The sequence below is a fragment of the Gymnodraco acuticeps genome, unplaced genomic scaffold (genome assembly GCF_902827175.1).
Source record: "Gymnodraco acuticeps unplaced genomic scaffold, fGymAcu1.1, whole genome shotgun sequence".
NCBI lineage: Eukaryota > Metazoa > Chordata > Actinopteri > Perciformes > Bathydraconidae > Gymnodraco > Gymnodraco acuticeps.
The window spans coordinates 830850-850248 of NW_022992079.1; positions in this window are offsets into that span (position 1 = coordinate 830850).

The following is a 19399-nucleotide window of genomic DNA, read 5'->3' on the forward strand; positions in this document are numbered from 1 at the left end:
TTATTAATCAGCTGTAAGTTTTAGTTTGTTTGAACTTATTCATTATAATTATTGTACAAAATGGTATAAGAATGCAAACTTAAATTGATTATAGTCTATTATCAATTCAGGTTAAGAAACTAGTGTTGCTGACATCCTATTAAAGGCATTTCTTTGTATACTCTACTAAAATGCAACAAAAAAAGGGTTTGATTCTATTAATTTTGTCTTTTTTATTGCACTTTGGCAGCAGATTCCTGTGTAGCTTCAGATCTGAGTTGTCTTATTAGTAAGCCTCATTTATACTTTTGTAGCAACACTATTTTTATATAATGGCAAATAAAGGGTTCAGAGTCTTTTATTTTTCCCTGTGTCATATGTGGCAGCACTGTTCAATGTTTCTTGAAAACATTACCCACTGTAGTGTGACGTGTGAATAAACTCCAACTCTGTATCAACAACACTGTTGTGTGACTTCAGTTAAATACTTGTATGTGTGTAGATTAGAAAGAGGTAAGATAAAGGATCTGCAGTATTTTATGAGGTATTAATCATACAAAGGTCAGTTTTATACAAGTAGAAGTGTGTATTTACCTGGTAGTAGGCTGTCAGTAATGGCTACGTCTCTCTATTTGGCCTGGTAGATCTCGGCAGACTGGCAACTTTAAAAGTAGCTCTCGGTTAAAAAAAGGTTGGGCACCCCTGCCTTAGAGGATACTCCGTTCACCCTTTCACCCTCGCCCACCCTCCTGGAGATCGTTGAACACATGAAGGAGATACAGAGGGTTGGCACCGATTCCTTCCTTGATTTCAAAGACCAAACTAAGGCGATACGCAGGGCTGGCAGCATGTCCTTTACCCCCGCTCCTCAACGACGCCCACCAAAATCACCGCAGAGACGCGCACCATCTCCCCCGTCTTCATCACCGCGCCTACGTCAACCACCTCCCCCCCTGGCAGCATGTCCTTTACCCCCGCACCATCTCCCCCGTCTCCTGATAAGGATATGTGTGTACAAAACGCAACAAACCCTTACTGATATGTGCTGGGTCCAGGCTCAAGGGCGTATGGCACTCTCAACTCTTTCCAGGACATGCCGGGGCCCTGCCTGCCTATAGCTTTGCCGATATCTGTGTTGATAGGTAATAGATTAAGAGCGGTGAATCATTTTAGAAACAGGAAGCGCTCAAACATTTGTGTGAGTTTATCTAATTTAGCATTGATTCCATGTCAGCCACAGCTTGTTACAAAAAACATGACTGATAGTGTGTTTAACAAACTTAAACTAGCTTTATTAAATGTCAGGTCTTTGGCAGAAAAACATTTTTAATCAATGATTTTATCACTGAACACAATCTCGATTTTATGTTTCTAACAGAAACTTGGATTGAACAAAATAACAGTGCAGCTGTTCTTATCGAATCAACCCCTCCCAACTTTAGTTTTATGAGTCAGGAAAGAATGCATAAGAAAGGGGGTGGAGTTGCTATTCTGTTCAATGATTCTCTTCAATGCAGGAAGACATCGTATGGAAACTTTGATTCTTTTGAATATCTGGCCCTTCAGCTGAAATGCTCCTCTCGAGCTCTGTTCCTAAATATCTATAGACTACCCAAATACTGTGCAAGCTTTTTTGATGACTTTACTGAACTGCTGTCTATAGTGTGTATTGACTTTGACCGTCTAGTCATTGTTGGTGATTTTAACATCCATGTTGACAACCCCCAGGACAGAGGGGCAAAATAACTGTTTTGTGTTCTTGATAGCTATGGACTGACTCAGCATGTGACGGAACCCACGCACAATAACTCTGGACTTAATTATCCTAAAGGGTCTGAATATCTCTAAGGTTGTGGTGACTGATGTTACACTCTCTGACCATTCCTGTGTTTTCTTTGAGAGCTCTATTTTTGTTCACAAAAATGTTCAAAAAGAGATAACCACAAAGCGATATTTAACTGAAAATACTAGGGAAATGTTTACTCAGAATTTTTCTTCCACACTTGCACCTGCTAACATCTCAGTAAATGAGCTAGTAGATCATTTTAATTCAAAAATTAAAAATGTTATAGATGCCATTGCTCCAACTAAGGTAAAGGAAATGTCTGGCAAGAAAATATCTCCATGGAGAAAGGCCATGACCGTGAAAACAGAAAAAAGAGAATGTCGAAAAGCTGAACGCAGGTGGCGAAAAACAAATCTCCAGGTTCACTTTGAAATCTATAAAGAGAGACTTGGCCTTTATAATTTGGAATTGAAAAACGCACGACAATCGTTCTTCTCTGACATCATTACCAAAAACAAAAACAACGCACGTGCCTTGTTTGCTACCGTCGACAGACTAACTAACCCCCCAGTGTCAGTAGCCCCTGAATTTCTATCCACCAGGGCGTGCAATGATTTTGCTTCCTTCTTCACTGACAAAATTCAGAAAATCAGACAAGCAGTCAGTGCCTCTGCATCAGGAATAGCAAATGTGTTTTCTCTGTGTCCACCTAATATCAATTCAAACACCATGACACAATTCCATCAGATTAATGATAAAAACCTAGAGGACATTATACAACTTCTGAAATCCTCCTCCTGCTGCCTTGATATTATTCCAACAGGATTTTTCAAAGATGTTTTGCCTTGCATGGCCACAGATCTACTTCATATAGTAAATACATCTCTTCATTCAGGTATTTTTCCACAGGCCCTGAAAACTGCAGTCATTAAACCGCTCTTAAAAAAGAATAATCTAGATGCTTCAGTCATGAACAATTACAGGCCCATATCAAACCTCCCATTTCTAGGTAAAATCATTGAAAAAGTTGTTTTTCAACAGTTGAGTAATTTCTTGCATTTAAATAATTGTTTTGATATGTTCCAGTCAGGCTTTTGTCCAAACCACAGCACTGAGACTGCTCTTGTAAAGGTCTTTAATGACATCCACTTAAACACAGACAGTGGCAGAACTTCAGTGCTAGTATTATTAGATCTCAGTGCTGCGTTTGACACTGTTGACCACAGCATATTACTAGACCGACTGGAAAACTGGGTGGGACTTTCGGAAACAGTTCTAAATTGGTTTGAATCCTACTTAAAGGACAGAAACAACTTTGTTTCTATAGGTAAATACACATCTGAGTTGACAAATATGACATGTGGGGTTCCTCAAGGCTACATCTTGGGGCCTCTTCTCTTTAACATCTACATGCTACCACTGGCTCAGATAATGAAAAACAACAAAATAGCTATGCAGATGAAACACACATCTACGTAACAATTTCACCAGGAGACTATGCTCCAATTCAAACACTGAGTAAGTGCATTGAACAAATCAATGACTGGATGTGTCAGAACTTTCTCCAATTAAACAAAGATAAAACTGAGGTAATGGTTTTTGGAGCAAAGTCAGAACGTATAAAAGTGAGCGCTGAGCTTCAGTGTGCAATGTTCAAAACAACAGATAAAGCCAGAAATCTAGGTGTAGTCATGGACTCTGACCTGAGTTTCAACAGTCACATTAAAACAGTTACTAAATCAGCCTACTATCACCTAAAGAATATATCTAGGATTAAAAGACTAATGTCACAGGATTTGGAAAAACTTGTCCATGCTTTTATCTTCAGTAGACTCTGTAAGAGAATATTTTAATCCGATCTTGATTGTATAGAGTTTCTCAGCTTTTCTTAGAATCTGTCTTATTGCAAACATGCTTTTCGTTAGTCATAGGGTCCTCTTTGTAAGTTGAGATCACAGGTCAAGAAGCTTCTCTGCTTTTCCTGTGGGGGAGGGTTTCCTGTTCCCCATGCATTTGCGAGATAAACAGACCTTTGTTCTGACATCTGCCATTGATTAGGTAAAGCGCGGGTTTCTGCGGTTCCGCCTCTTCTCATGTTGGTGCGCGGTGTCTCGCCTTTGTGGCAGAGTTGACTTGGTGGCTGCACGGGATGTGTGAAACCATGTAATCTCTCCGGCTGTATTCATTGTACTCTTTAATAAACTCTCAGTGCTGTGGCTAACGACGATCCAGACTCCATCATTTCACCACAATATTGCTACACAGAAGTTTTCCTCACAGACTCGACTACTGCAATGGTGTCTTCACAGGTCTCACTAAAAAATCTATTAGGAAGCTGCAGCTGATTCAGAACGCCGCTGCTCGAGTCCTCACAAACACTAAGAAAGTGGATCACATCACTCCTGTTCTGAAGTCTTTACACTGGCTTCCTGTCTGTCAAAGAATCGATTTCAAAATACTGCTGCTGGTTTATAAAGCATTGAATGGTTTAGGCCCAAATTACATTTCTGACCTCCTGCTAAATTATGAACCATCCAGATCTCTCAGGTCTTCAGGGACTGGTCAGCTTTCTGTCCCCAGAGTCATAACTAAACATGGTAAAGCAGCGTTCAGTTATTATGCTCCAAATATCTGGAACAAACTCCCAGAAACCTGCAGGTCCGCTGCAACTCTGACTACTTTTAAATCCAGGCTGAAGACTTTTCTTTTTGCCGCTGCTTTTAATTGAACTATTCATATCTTAGACTGCACTGTAACTTTTATCCATGTATTTTTTCTAGGACTGTCAGTCGATTAAAATATTTAATCGCGATTAATCGCATGATTGTCCATAGTTAATCACGATTAATCGCAAATTAATCGCACATTTTTGATCTGTTCTAAATGTACCTTAGAGGAATATTTTTCAAGTTTTTAATACTCTTATCAACATATGAGTGGACAAATATGCTTTATGCTAATGTTTATTATCATTTGAACAATGACAAATATTATCATGAATATTAAACACAACAACCTCTGAACATTACAAATATTCGCCTCAATTCAACCTGGAACCTCTCATACAATAATACAATACAAATGTGGTGTGTGTGTGTGTGTGTGTGTGTGTGTGTGTGTGTGTGTGTGTGTGTGTGTGTGTGTGTGTGTGTGTGTGTGTGTGTGTGTGTGTGTGTGTGTGTGTGTGTGTGTGATGGATCGTTGGAGCTATGTGCAACTCAAGGCATATGCTCGAACGGGAGCTGCCTGGATGCTGCAATCATGTTGCACACTATCCGTGCTGAGTGTGCTGACTTTTCGTACAATGTCCCACTGTCTGGCTTCCTGCATAAAGTCAAGTGCTCGGCGCAGTTGTGGCGAAATGTCGCTCCTCTGTTTTCATTTAAACAGCTCCTTATATCCGTTAGCGCAGCTAGCTAGCACCAGATGCTAACAACAACAATGCACGTAAGGTCTCTCTCTCGCTCGCTCGGGCCACACATACACACACCCTCCCGATGGTCAGTCGGTGCCTGCCGGTGAGCGTGGAAGTGTGGTCTGCCACAAGCGGGCGGCAGGAGCGGGGCTGTCAGCATCAGCTTGTAGATGGTATTTTAAACTTGATGCGCTCTGAAACTACGGGGTGGTCGAGGAAAAAAAATACACGTTAATCGCGTTAAAATAATTAGTGGCGTTAATTTTTTTTTGCGTTAACGCGTTAACTTGACAGCCCTAATTTTTTCTTTTAATGTTTTAAATTTAAACGTAATTAAACTCCATGACATTTATGAGAGGGACTGCTCGAAAGTAGGATATTTGGGATATCCGTCGTAGCCAGGGTTTACGATCAGTTTTTGGGTGATTTGTACTGAGGAACAAGTATCACATTACCGACGGGTGAAAAATAGTGTTTTGGTAACACGGGGTGTTCAGGTAACAGTTAAAGACTTTGTTATGGAACGCAAAGCAGAGTAGGGGGCTAGTACACCCTCCTGAGGGTCCGATTGTGGATGTCAGGCGAGCAAAACATGGTCAAAACAGTCTGTCTAAATTAAAAATCTGGATGGAAATGTGCGGATTTCCAAAGGGAGGTTCTTTGAGTAAATTGAAAATCAAGAACCTAAAGAATAAATTACAAGAACATGAAGATGGAATGAAGGGTAAAAATAAAGAAGGCTTTCAATGCTCGGTGAGATGTACAGTGTCTAAATTGTTAAAGTTAAACGTAATTAAACTCCATGACATTTATGAGAGGGACTGCTCGAAAGTAGGATATTTTGGATATCCGTCGAAGCCAGGGTTTACGATCACTTTTTGGGTGATTTGTACTGAGGAACAAGAATCACATCACCGACGGGTGAAAAATAGTGTTTTGGTAACACGGGGTGTTCAGGTAACACTTAAAGACTTTGTTATGGAACGCAAAGCAGAGTAGGGGGCTAGTACACCCTCCTGAGGGTCCGATTGTGGATGTCATGCGAGCATAACATGGTGAAAACAATCAGTCTAAATTAACAATCGGGATGGAAATGTTCGGATTTCCAAAGGGAGGTTCTGTGAATAAATTAAAAATCAAGAACAGAAAGAATTGAACCATTCATATCTTAGACTGCACTGTAACTTTTATCTTTCAATGTTTATTTTACTAGCTTTTCTTTTTAATGACTGATTTTAAATGCCATTCTCTTAATGTCTTTCATTTTTCGTTTTTCTTTTAATGTTTCTTTTATTATCTTTTACTGTTTTTAAATGCCTTTGTCTGAATGTCTTTCATTTTTGTAAAGCACCTTGAATTGCCTGGTGCTGAAAGGTGCTATATATATAAACTTGCCTTAAAAAATAATTTCCATGTCAAAAAAGTCACAGTTTGTCGTAAAACTGTTGAAATATAAGACTATGAAAAATACGCAACTAGAAAGACTACAAATCCCAGAGTCGCGTAAGTGATGTCATAACTGATGTCACAATTGTTTTCCTCCGCTAAATACAAGAGATAGCTAATACAAGAGATAGCTAACCGCAGTGAAGCATCCTAAAACCCGGATGTAAACTCCTTCCGGTTCCTTCGTCAAAAACGCAATAGATTTTCTCCATAGGATTTTGGAAAATAGCTCGAAATAAGGTCTGTGGTTGACACACATTTAAGAGACGGATCACGTTTTGTTCAGCCGGATAATATTCACATGTCTATCCTACTTTTATAATTTTCGAAGCATAAATCTAGTCACAAGAAGCAAAATGCTAACGTTATGCTATAAAGGAACTACAGCAGGGTCGCTGCTTCAACGTCACGCCAACGTAAGATCCATATTCAAACATACAGATTGTAAATGGTACAAGTTGAAGTGTTTGTTTGAACAGTTTGCAGGACGCAGGCAGGGGCGGGGCTTCAGGGGGGGGCTGTAGGGGCAGGGCTCCCCGGGCCCTGGACGGTCGGGACCCAATGGGGGCCCGTCGCCGAGGCAGCAGGCTCCGCCCCCGAGATATTCGGGCGGGCCCTGCTGCCTCGCGCCACTGAGTGCACTGACGTTCGTGGTCATATTAGGTATAAAGCATTGTAGCCTATAATATGAGTTGAACTTGTTCTGCTATTTTCACACTCACATTTAACATTAAAACATGAAAAATGGCAAGTGAATCCCTTCTATTGTCTCCAAATGTATTTTGGGTAAAATCGTCATCAACAGCCGTCCATCAACACCATACGTAAATGAACGTCAACGTCATCATCAATCACTTGTCATTCAACAGAGCACTGCCTAAGCATGAGCAGTTATAAACACAAAAGTGGAGCTACAAAATGCAAAGAAAAAGATAAAAAAGGAGGACCAAGGAAAAGCCAAATTGTCCAAGCTCGATGGATATTTTTTTCGCCAGCCGTGTTTCATCCCCGAGCCCCAGCCCGCCAACAACGTTAGTGGGGGTTAGCCAGATTTACAGGTAGGCTACAATCACGGCCACACACTGTCAACAAGAAAATGTGAGTTTGTGGTAAATGTTGATATCATATGGTTGTTGTTACTTCGTGTAGCTCGGCCGCCTAGCTTATTTCCTTTTCTGTCTCTCGGCTGTAGTGATGATGATAATAGGGACGACTCAGCAGCGGCTAGCTGCTAGCTCAGTGGTTCTCAAAGTGGGGGGCGCGCCCCCCCTGGGGGGCGCAGAGGCATGCCAGGGGGGGCGCGAGAGACCAGGAGGAAAAATGGTTATAAAAAAAAAAAAAAAAAAATCATAAATTTTTTTTTATTGATTCGAAAATAATATAATGCAGTACAGTACTATTACGTCTGGGTCTCTGTGTTTCATTAAAGCTCGACTGTGTGTGTGTGTGTGTGTGTGTGTGTGTGTGTGTGTGTGTGTGTGTGTGTGTGTGTGTGTGTGTGTGTGTGTGTGTGTGTGTGTGTGTGTGTGAAACGAGCCATTTTGTGTGCACGAGAGAGAGCGCACCGGTACTGGAGATCGTTGTTGTTAGCTTCTGGTGCTAGCGAGCTACGCTAACGAATATAAGGAGCTTTTTCAACAACAAAGTGGAGGAGAGTCCTCTCCTGTCAGATTGAGAGACTCAGTGAGCTAAAGGACTCTGTCAGTGTTATCTCAGTGGGTCTCAAACGTTTTGGTCACCATTAATGTAAACAATTATTTCCGAGGCACACGTTTATATGATCATTATAGTTATACAAAAATAAGAGAATAAATGAAAAACAGGTATGAAATACTATATGACAGTAAAAAAAGAATAAAGTTTAAAAGGGTGATTTGTAAAATATCCATAAAGAAAAAGTAAATCTGTTTACAGTTCTGTTTCAAATGGGTGTTGAGAGATGTATCCATAGATCTCTCCATGTTGCTCTCAAAGTGCACCAGATTGATGCTTTAACTTAAAAATGTAATTTAAAAATAAATCTTCCCGGGGGAGCTTGCCCCCGGACCCCCCTATGTGAGGTCCATGCACACACCACCTATAAAAATAGCACTTTACCCCTGCTTACACCTATATGCCGTGAGCTGATTATCGAGCCTTCATTGTAACAGTCGCGGGACCATTGTGTATTTGCGTGGGGATTGTTGCAGTAGAAAATTCCACTGTAGCGCCCGGTACATTAATGGGAAACCCTAAATGTTTGAGCACCCTCTATGAAACGTCAAGCTACCCCACAGCACCCCCAAAATAAATCTCTAGCGCCGCCACTGAGCCTGACTATTTGTGTTGGGGGGGGCCCGACTTTTTTTTTTCTCCAAAGGGGGGGCCTGACAGAAAAAGTTTGAGAACCACTGTGCTAGCTGCTCGTCTAGAGGAGAGCCAGGCCTGACGCTTGACCAGCCGCACCCCTCCCCCTCCGGCTCCTTACTGGCTGCGCCGCAAGGTGAAGAAGTACCGGACACTCTTGCCCTGGCTACTAAATGGGGAAGTCAAACACAGTTTGAAACAACCAGGGCCAGGAAAGTTAAGAGACACTTTGATGAACTTTCTGAAGACAGCCGCCTCACTGACGCAGAGAGCAACTTTCGGGTGACCGTTTTCAATGCATGTCTCGATATAATCATCCAGCAACTGTCCCAAAGATTCACCAGTTTAAATGAAACTGTGAACATGTTTGAGGCAATTCACCCCAACACACTACTGCAAGCAAAGGATGAGGATTTACACCAAGCTGCTCAGCGGCTTAGAGAGCACTACAGTCGGGACATCGCCGCCAGCTTTCCTGGCCAGCTGCTTTCTTTTAGAACCTGTTTCAGGGACCAAATACAAAAACTAAAATCTGTCGCGGATCTGGTAAAAATGCTCATTGTTTACAACCCAGCAGTAACATCTACATTCAGTGAGGTTTGCACAGCCTTCATCTTATTTCTGACTCTTCCTGTCACCGTGGCAACCGCCGAGCGCTCTTTCTCCAAATTAAAACTCGTCAAAAACTATTTGAGGAGCACGATGGGACAGGAGAGACTGAGTGGACTGTTCTTGCTGTCCATCGAAAGTGACCGAGCCAAGAAATTGGACATACAGCGTATTGTGGACAAGTTCGCGGAGCGCAAGGCTCGCCGAGTACCCTTCAAGTAGTGGTGAGTACACTTCAAATTTAATTTGTACAGTAACCTACTTGTACGTGAATGTATGGGCCGCCGTGCCAATTTTACACTGCTCTGCTCTCATGGTGGCTGTCCATGGTGAATGGTGTGTCAGAAATGTAGTCATTTTATTAGGCTATGTTTTCATTGTCCTTGTGGTTTGTTGGACTTTATGTCATGTTATATCATTATTATCTCTGTTATATATTTCGTTTCTATACCCTTTGTAAAAACGAAATCTTAAAGGGATAGTGGAAATGGAACCTCAAATAGTTTCTTTTTATCTTATATACAAGCATAATTACGTACCAAAACAATCACACCTGATTAAAAAAATATAATAATTGCCTTACGCATGTTAGAAGCACTTTATTGCAGCTTCCCCGAAGTTTTTTAGAAACGAAATGTTTCTCAGCCTAACCGGAAGTGACGAAAACTCAGGAAGACGATACGATAACAAACCATGGCGTCTATGCAGAATGAACGTGGAAGGGCAAATATACCAGACAAAGAAGAAGGATTGTACGAGGTATCAGGGGCGGATCTACCGGGGTGGCATGGGGTGGCAACTGACACCCTAAACAATAGCCTTGCCACCCCAGCTGCCACCCCAGTTGGCATCTTTGTTTTGAAAGAAAAGTTGTGGCTCATCGGACATTTATGAGAGAAAATCTCTAATGTCCGAGTGCAAGTGAATGCAGCACAAGACGCGAGTCTTGTAACCCCTCCCCCGTCCCTGGCGCGAGAGTGGAAATATGATTGGTGGCGAACTCACTTGAACGGGGGGACGGCGCAAAACGAGAAGCCTTTCGGACTCAAGTAGACGGAAGGAATGAGGTAGTTGCGGTCTACAATGACAGAGAAGAGACTGTGAAGTTTGGCTGTACTCAGCATTGAATCAAAACGCACTAAAGCTTTAGATCTTAATAAGTTTGTGAGGCGTTTTGCTGAACAACATGGTAATCGCCGCATTCAGCTGTAATAGGCATGCCAACTTCATGCTCTGCTCACGGATGACTCGATGAGCATAAACAACTGTTAAGATGATGACATTGTATGCGTGTATATATTTTTTTATTTGTGGAGGTCTGCCCCCAAAAAACTGTTTTAAGTCCTGAGAAAGTAAAATAAGACGGTGTGTAAAACTACACTGCCCAGACAAAAAAAAGTAACCACTTTGATTTAACTAGGCCAGTAGGTAAGAACTTTCCACTGGACAATAACTTACTGCAGCGATGTATATGTTTTAGCTGAATACACGTTTTTTTAACCCCAACTGATGCAGTTAGTCACTTCTTTAATATTTGTTCTTTCTGATGCAAAGTCAAGGTTGTAACTGTATATCAATAATGATATAATTACTTGTTTTTCAAATTTGAAGGAGGGTGAGCAAGCATCTTGATGAACATTCATCATTAACTCCTCCAAAAAATATAGTTTATTCAATAATAAGTGAATATGTGAATCATAACAGTTCTTCACTATATCTGTAAAGCGTCTTTGAGCACCTGTAAAAGCGCTAACAAATTAAATCTATTATTATTATTATTATTATTTATTAACAGTGATTGACAGCTGATAGGAATAATATGATTGTTAATAGTATCATTTTCATTCAGACAAACATCGATGAGACAGTTAATTAATATACTTATTGCAGCAGTCTTCATATATTTGGTACCCCTGCTGGTCTAAGAGTGAAACCAACTCATTCAGTTAAAATTCATTAAATTACGTCTGCCACCTTATATATGCATATGTAAGGCTTTACTGATGTGCCACAATAATATCACCTATGTCATTGAGTTAAAATATTAATATTGTGCCTTTCCAAGTTAATATTGATTGTAGGGGTGTAACGGTTCACAAACATTTCGGTTCGGTACGTACCTCGGTTTTTAGGTCACGGTTCGGTTCGGTACGTTTTCGGTACAGCAGAAAAAATTATCACAAAACATTAAATATATATTTGTTAATTATTATTAAACTGTGAATAATGTATTCAAATAAATACAAAATATAATAAAATAAACATTAAGGTGCAGCATTTCGATGAACTGAAATAATCTGTATTTGAACTGTACTGTACTAGTACCTAAGCAGCCAGTTTGACATTAGGACTTGCTTGTCATTGTATTTTCACGTTTTTTTAAGGAGAAATTAACTTGTCCACATTGCTTGCCGAAAGGGCAGATCTGCTGGCACTAATAATGTCTCCTGCTGTGGAGAACACCCTCGCTAGGGACAGAGGTAGCAGATACAGCCAGGTAGCGCTTTGCTAACATGGCAACATAAGGATATTTGGCGTTTTTATTAGCTTTGGCTCGGTCTGAACTTTTTGCGAGTGGTGGAGGCTTAAATGCTAGTGGGAGTTGGGTTTGCACTTCAGTCTTTTTTCTTTTGGTACCGGTGATATTCACGTTCGGGTGATGCCTTTTCATATGAGTGCAAGTTTGATGTATTGCCAGCCGCGTAACCAATTTTAGTTGAACAATGCCGACAAACAGCTTTGGTTCGGTCCACCTGTCTTTGTCCGTCATCCTTGTACGTAACTGCGAAACCAAAATGTTCCCAAACCGGAGACTTCAATGATGCTGGAGGATTTTCGAGCTCAACTTTATCTGCGTTCGCCATTTCGACAGTTCCTCAAATTACTGACTACATTTGAACGCATCCCTGTGACCAGCTCTCATAGTATGCCTCTCGTCCAATGAAATGACTTGGTCGCTCTATGATATATACCTGAGATTACTTCCAGAAAGTTGTTCATGTTCTCAATTTTTTACGTTTAACGCTATATTCGTTCGGTACACACGTGTACCAAACCGAAGGGCCCGTACCGAATAATTTCAGTACGGGTACGTGTACCGTTACACCCCTAATTGATTGATATGATTGCGATTTAAATCAGCATATACTTCTGCCAGGGGATGCCACCCCTCAAAATCTCCTGCCACCCTCTTGCCACCCCATGAATATTTGTCTAGATCCGCCCCTGCGAGGTATCCAGTGATGATAGCGAGTCAGAAACATCCTCTCGGCTTTCCTACGAAAATGTCGTTTTAGGAACTGAATCTGAATCCGGTTCAGTAAGCGACGATGGTGACAATATTGAGCCAGAAGATGGACCATTACGTCCTTATTTGTTCGAGCCCGAGCCCGAGGTGATGGTTCACGGCATGGGCAATGGCGAGGATGACCAGGACCAGGCGCCAGATGATGCACCCCTACGCACAAATAATCTTGACTGGTAGGTCCCTAAGCATAGCTCACGCATCTTAAGATCACCTGTAGCCTTTACAAATATTAATCATTGTTAACCAGTTAAGGCCGAAGGTCCCCCCAGTGGACCCCTCCCACCGTTTTTTTTCTCTCACATGTCTCAGGGCTTCTTAACATTTATGAAACTATTAATGTTTCATACCCTTTTAAAGGTAAGAAACTCCGCTAACTGACAATAAGAACAATTGTTAGCTAGAAAAAACACAAGAGTAATACCAAGCCTTTGAATTAGCATTGAGCGAAACAATGCTAACTAATGCTAACGCTTTTTTTACACACAACACACGGTAGAAATGCCCTTATTACTATCTTAACTGCACAAACAAGATATACGATTTAAAGCTGAGACTCCACAGATTCCACACATGTAATGTCATCACTGTAAGACCTCGAATTCCTGGAGCTATCAGCCAGAAAAGAGAAAGTAAACAACATCCGGTTCCAAAAATATTACAATAATTACGTCTTACCTTTTTTGATTTGTGATCAAAAGTTGTGTTCAACGGAATAAAAACGCATCTCAAGGTTAATCCAATGTCGTTGTGTCACGTAGAATTTTTCTGTCGCACTACAGCCATACAAAACACATCTATTCACCATAATAAAGGTCGGCTATTCACATGCAAATGCTATTGAATGTCCGCTATTGTTTGTGCCCGTCTTCCTGAGCTCTCGTCATCACCCGAAGATTCCCGACGATTCCCGAAGTATTTCGTTTCATTGAGAGGGCGCAGTAAAATTGAAAATAAAATGAAACTAGGCGGATGAAATTAAAAAAAATTGTTTAATATGCTTCTTTTTAATAAAAATACATAAGTTAAACCCAAAATTCGCGGATTTCCACTATCCCTTTAAATATTACACCTTTTTCTTTAGTTACTTTTCTTTCAAACATTGTTTTAAATTGTAATCTTACTGACTGAGCGACTTTTTACGCACGAGCGTCAGATTACCACCCCGGACTCCCGATATTTTTGTCAAGCTTTATTGGGTTTAAAGGGCCCGGTCATGTGGCCCCGCCCCCCGGCCCGGGTCTGATATGTGCCGCCAGTGGACGCAGGTACTTGCTTTCAAGCAGAACAGGGCAAACTAACTTAGAGGGAGTGCTTTACGTGTGTGGTGTAATGACGTAAAACGGCCAGGACAACTTCTGTAGTCCTATTCAGCCACATGTTAACAACCATCGTTTTTCAGACACGTAAACTCTTCAAGAATCACCAGCGGGGTCACTGCTGATGTATTTAATGTCGTAGAACAAAACGTGATCTGTCTCTTCAATTTGTGGCAAACACAGACCTTATTTGGAGCTATTTTCCAAAATCCTATGGAGAAATTGCATTGCTTTTTATCGAAGGAACCGGACGTGGTAAAAATGCTAACTTACTTCCGGGTTTTAGGACGCGTCACTGCGGTTCTCTATATAAGATAACTTTAACAAGATGCCTGTGTGCTTAGTACCAGGTTGTTATCATACCAGCAATGGGTCTTGCTCGTTCTTTCGCTTCCCGTCTGATGAAAGTACCAGGAGTGGCTGGCTGGATCGGGTTAGCTACCTAGCTAGTAGCAAGCATGTTAGTTAGCATTACAGTCTTAGCCTTGCCATTTGTATTAGCCTTAACATGAAGTAACATCAAGTAACCCAAAATGTTAAACAGTAAGAGTAGTAGTCATATTTCGTGAACCCTTTGAAGAGTACTGTCACACCGGTGTGATCATTCTATAATACACCATTGAAGCCCGGGGGAGAAATGCTTACGCTAACGCTGCATTAGCATCGGCGATCTGTTCTACTTCATGCTATCTGCACAAATGGTTGACATTAAACATTAAAAAGATCAGGCAGTTCAGAGAGAATCAAAGGAAGGCAGGCAGGCAGCTTTGCATGACATTCTTCTGGACGTGTTTCATTGTGTTGATAGTGAGGGTAGTCAATCACTTTTTTGAAATACAATCAACATATTAGCTGCCCGACGCGCGGGGGAAACATACTGGACCATGTTTATTCCCCTTTCAAACAAGGATTGTACAGCGATGGAGTGAGGAGTCGGACTCTGCTCTGCAGCACTGCTTCGATTCTATGGAGTGGAGTGTGTTTGAGGACAACAACATCAACATACACACAGACACGGTCATGTGCTACATTGGGAAATGCATCGATGACGTGGTAGCGAAGGTTTCTGTACGGACATTCCCAAATCAAAAGCCCTGGATAAACGGCGAGGTTCGTACCAAGCTGGAAGCGCGTACAATCGCGCACAGATCTGGAGATTTGGAGGAGTACAGGAAATCTAAGTATGATCTCCGGAGAGCAATCAGCATGCAAAGAGACAGTACAAAGACAAGGTGGAATCTGACTTCAAAGGCTGTAACACCCGGAACATGTGGGCGGGACTAAGAACAATGACAGACAAAGGAGCAGCAGGGGGTGTCTGCGTGCGCATCTCTCACAGATGAGCTGAATAGCTTTTTTGCACGTTTTGAGAGCAGCCAGGCTGTGGAGGCACAGAAGGACCAGGAGCCCTGCCCTTTTGTTTTAAACAGGGCAGATGTGTGCAAATCCTTTAAAAGGTTTAACCCACACAAGGCTCCTGGACCTGATGGCATCCCTGGCCGTGTTCTCAGGGTGTGTGCAGTTCAGCTGGCAGAGGTGTTCACAGACATCTTCAACGGGTTTCTGCTGCAGTCTGTAGTCCCCACATGCTTCAAACACTCCACCATCGTTCCTGTCCCCAAAAAAACAATAATCACCAGCCTCAACGACTACCGTCCAGTGGCACTCACCTCCATCATAATGAAGTGCTTTGAGCCGTTAGTCAAATCATTCATCACCTCCTCCCTCCCTGACTCTCTGGACCCCCTGCAGTTTGCCTACAGAGCAAACAGGTCCACAGATGACGCCATAGCCCACACCATCCACACTGCCCTCTCACACCTGAACCAGATGTGAGCTGGCCATCAAGCTCAGAGACCTCGGGCTCAACAGCGCCCTCTGTGACTGGATCCTGAACTTCCTGACGGGCAGACCCCAGGCAGTGCGGGTGGGAAACATCACATCCTCCACCCTGATCCTCAACACTGGTGCCCCTCAAGGCTGCGTGCTCAGCCCTCTCCTCTACTCCCTGTTCACTCACGACTGCGTGGCCACACACAGCTCAGAGGAGGTCGGAAAACTGATATATTGGCGCCAGGATAACAACCTCCATCTCAACGTCAGCAAAAAAAATGGGGCTGATTGTGGATTACAGGAAGCAGCAGGGAGAGGGTCACGCCCCCATCACCATCAATGGGACTACGGTGGAGAGAGTCAGCAGCTTCAGGTTCCTTGGGGTCCACATCACTGAGGACCTGAGATGGACTCTTCACACCACCACCATCACCAAGAAAGCTCGACAGTGGCTCTTCTTCCTCCGCAGGTTGAGGAGGTTCAAAATGGATTCCAGGATACTCTGCAACTTCTACAGGTGCACCATAGAGAGTATCCTGACGGGCTGCATCACGGCCTGGTACGGCAGCTGCACCGCCCTTAATCGTAAGGCTTTACAGAGGGTGGTGAAAACTGCAGAGAACATCACCAGGACGGAGCTGCCTTCCATGGAGGACCTTTACTCCCAGCGGCTCGGGAAGAAATCCCTCAGGATTATAAAAGACCCCCATCACCCCAGCCACAAACTGTTCAGTCTGCTGCCGTCTGGCAGGCGTTACTGCAGCATCCTGACAGATTCAGTGACAGCTTCATCCCACAAGCAATAAGACTGTTAAACAACTGAACTGCTGAAACAATTTCATAACATTCATCTGCTACTTAGTAATTATTTATCTATTATCTAATATATCATTCCAATAACTTGTATATAGACTCGTATTGCACTATTCCACTATTTTTTCTCTCACTTTTTTTTAAAGAAAAAACATTTTTCTTTTTGTATTACTTTTAATATAATATTGTCTCCTTATCTGTATTATTGTGTTGCATTGTTGGAGAAGCCTGTGACCTAAGATTTTCAACGACATAATTACTCTGTAGCTATGTTAGTTTGACAATAAAGAACCTTGAACCTTGAACATATTCCCGACCTTGAATAATGACCTTCGCACTGCGGACGTTTCCATCTTTTCCAGGGTAGGTTTCACTTATCCTTCCAATAGGCCATGATGCTCGAGGATATTGGGGGTCAACCACCATCAGTCGGGCCGCCCCATCAGCAACATATTTGGTGTAACTGGGTCTGGATCAGCAAGGTCAGAAGAGATATATCCAAGGGGTTTTGAATTCAGAATACCTTCCACTTCAATCAGGACGGTGTGAAGGACTGTTTCTGTGGTTGGTTGGTTCCCTAATGCAACATGAAGGGCCTGTTTTATTGATCTTATTTCTCTTTCCCAGCTACCGCCGAAATGTGGGGAACATGGAGGATTAAACCGGAAGTGAACTTGTGTGCTGGCTAATTGCTGCTTCAAGTCCGGTGCCATGGCCTGGAAGGCATTTTGTAGCTCTGCATCACCCCGTTTGAAATTAGTACCGCAGTCAGACAATAGTTCATGGGGTTTACCTCTGCGTGAGACAAATCTTCTGAAGGCCATTAAGAATGTATCTGTGTCCATACTGTCAAGCAGCTCAATATGTATGCAGCGTGTTGTTAAGCATTTGAAAAGCAAGCCCCATCTTTTCTCTGTGCGGCGGCCAACTTTTACTGTGAAATTTCGACTAGAGTTTTTCCCCTAGTTATGTCCTCAGCTGGATTATTCTTTCAGTCAATATACCTCCAGTTCTTTGTGCCAGTCTATTCTTGTGCCAACAAACACCTTGTAACGGCAAGAGTTGAATGTTATCCATGATAGGACAGTGGTTGAATCTGTCCAGAAGGTCACCGACTGTAGAGGAATAGTGAGTTTGGTACTAAGGAGGTTGGCCAGTTGGGCACCAGTTGGGCTGCACATAGTTCAAGGCGTTGGATAGATAGCTGGTGCTTAGGGGCAACACAAGATCTGACCATTATGAAACTGACATGAGTTTGATCATGTTCATCCTGAGTCTGAAGGTACGCAACAGCTCCATACACACACTCAGAGGCGTCGCAGAATACATGCACATGGTGGTCGGTGGTTGTGTTGGTGAAGATGGGGAGATAGCAGCGAGGGAAGTTGATGTCAGGGAGATTTTGCAGTTCCAACTCCCATGATTGCCATTTCCTCAATAGGCTCTCTGTCTTAATGACATTATCCCGTCCTCTATCCTGCTTCCATAGATCCTGCACCAGTATCTTTGCACAGGTAGTGAAAGGGATCAGATAGCCTGAGGGGTCATATTGAGATGCCAAGACCTTGTAGATAGTTCTCATTGTTGGTTGGTGGTAAGTGATTGTTCTGTTTTTATAGCCCAGCGTGTCTTTGAGGCAGTTCCATTGAAGGCCCAATGTAGGCTCTTTAGGGTCTCCACCCTCTGAGAGCCACAACTCATTAGTCTTGGATTTGGACTCTGTAGGGAGATGTTTTATAATGGATGGATCATTGCTAGCCCACTGTCTTATGTCGAAACCACCATTTAAGAACAGAGGTTTCATTTTGTCGATGAGGGACTTTGCTTCTTGGGGGGAGTGAAAGCTTTGGAGGCAGTTATCGACATAAAAACAATTTTGGACGGATTCAAGGACCTCCTCGTTTCCATCACAATGATCTTTGACATGTTTTTGAACTGCGAAGGTGGCACAGCATGGGCTGCAGGTTGTTCCAAATGGAAGAACTTGCCATTCATACACACTGGGATCCTGTTCGAGCTGCATCCCTCTCCAAATGAAGTGCAACAGGGGTTTGTCCTCATTCAAAAGGTGTACCTGATGGAACATAGCCTTTATGTCTCCGCAGATGGCAATGGCATTTTGGAGGAATCTGAGGAGTACTCCAATGGGACCAAATGCTGGGCCAGGCAGAAGACATTTGTTTAGGGTTTGTCCCATGTATTCAAAAGAGCAATCAAATACAATCCTGTGTTTGTTGTTGTGTTCAACTATGTGATGTGGAAAATACCAGGTTTCCTGTGGTTGCTCAACCTACTCGTTGGGGATCCTTTTAACATAGCCAAGCTCTGTGAGTTTATTCAGTTCCTCCTGGTATTTCTCAGAAAGCTGTCTTTGGACAAGCGTCTTTCTGTGGCACAGAGACGAGGCAGAACGCCTTCCTTGGGGGCTTGAAAGGCAGGCATATTGGGAATTCTCAGCAGGGGAGTGGCATAGCGCATTACACCATCTATTTCTACTCTTTCTGTCTTGGAATGAAGAAGAGCGAGAACCATCTTGTCCTGTTTCGACC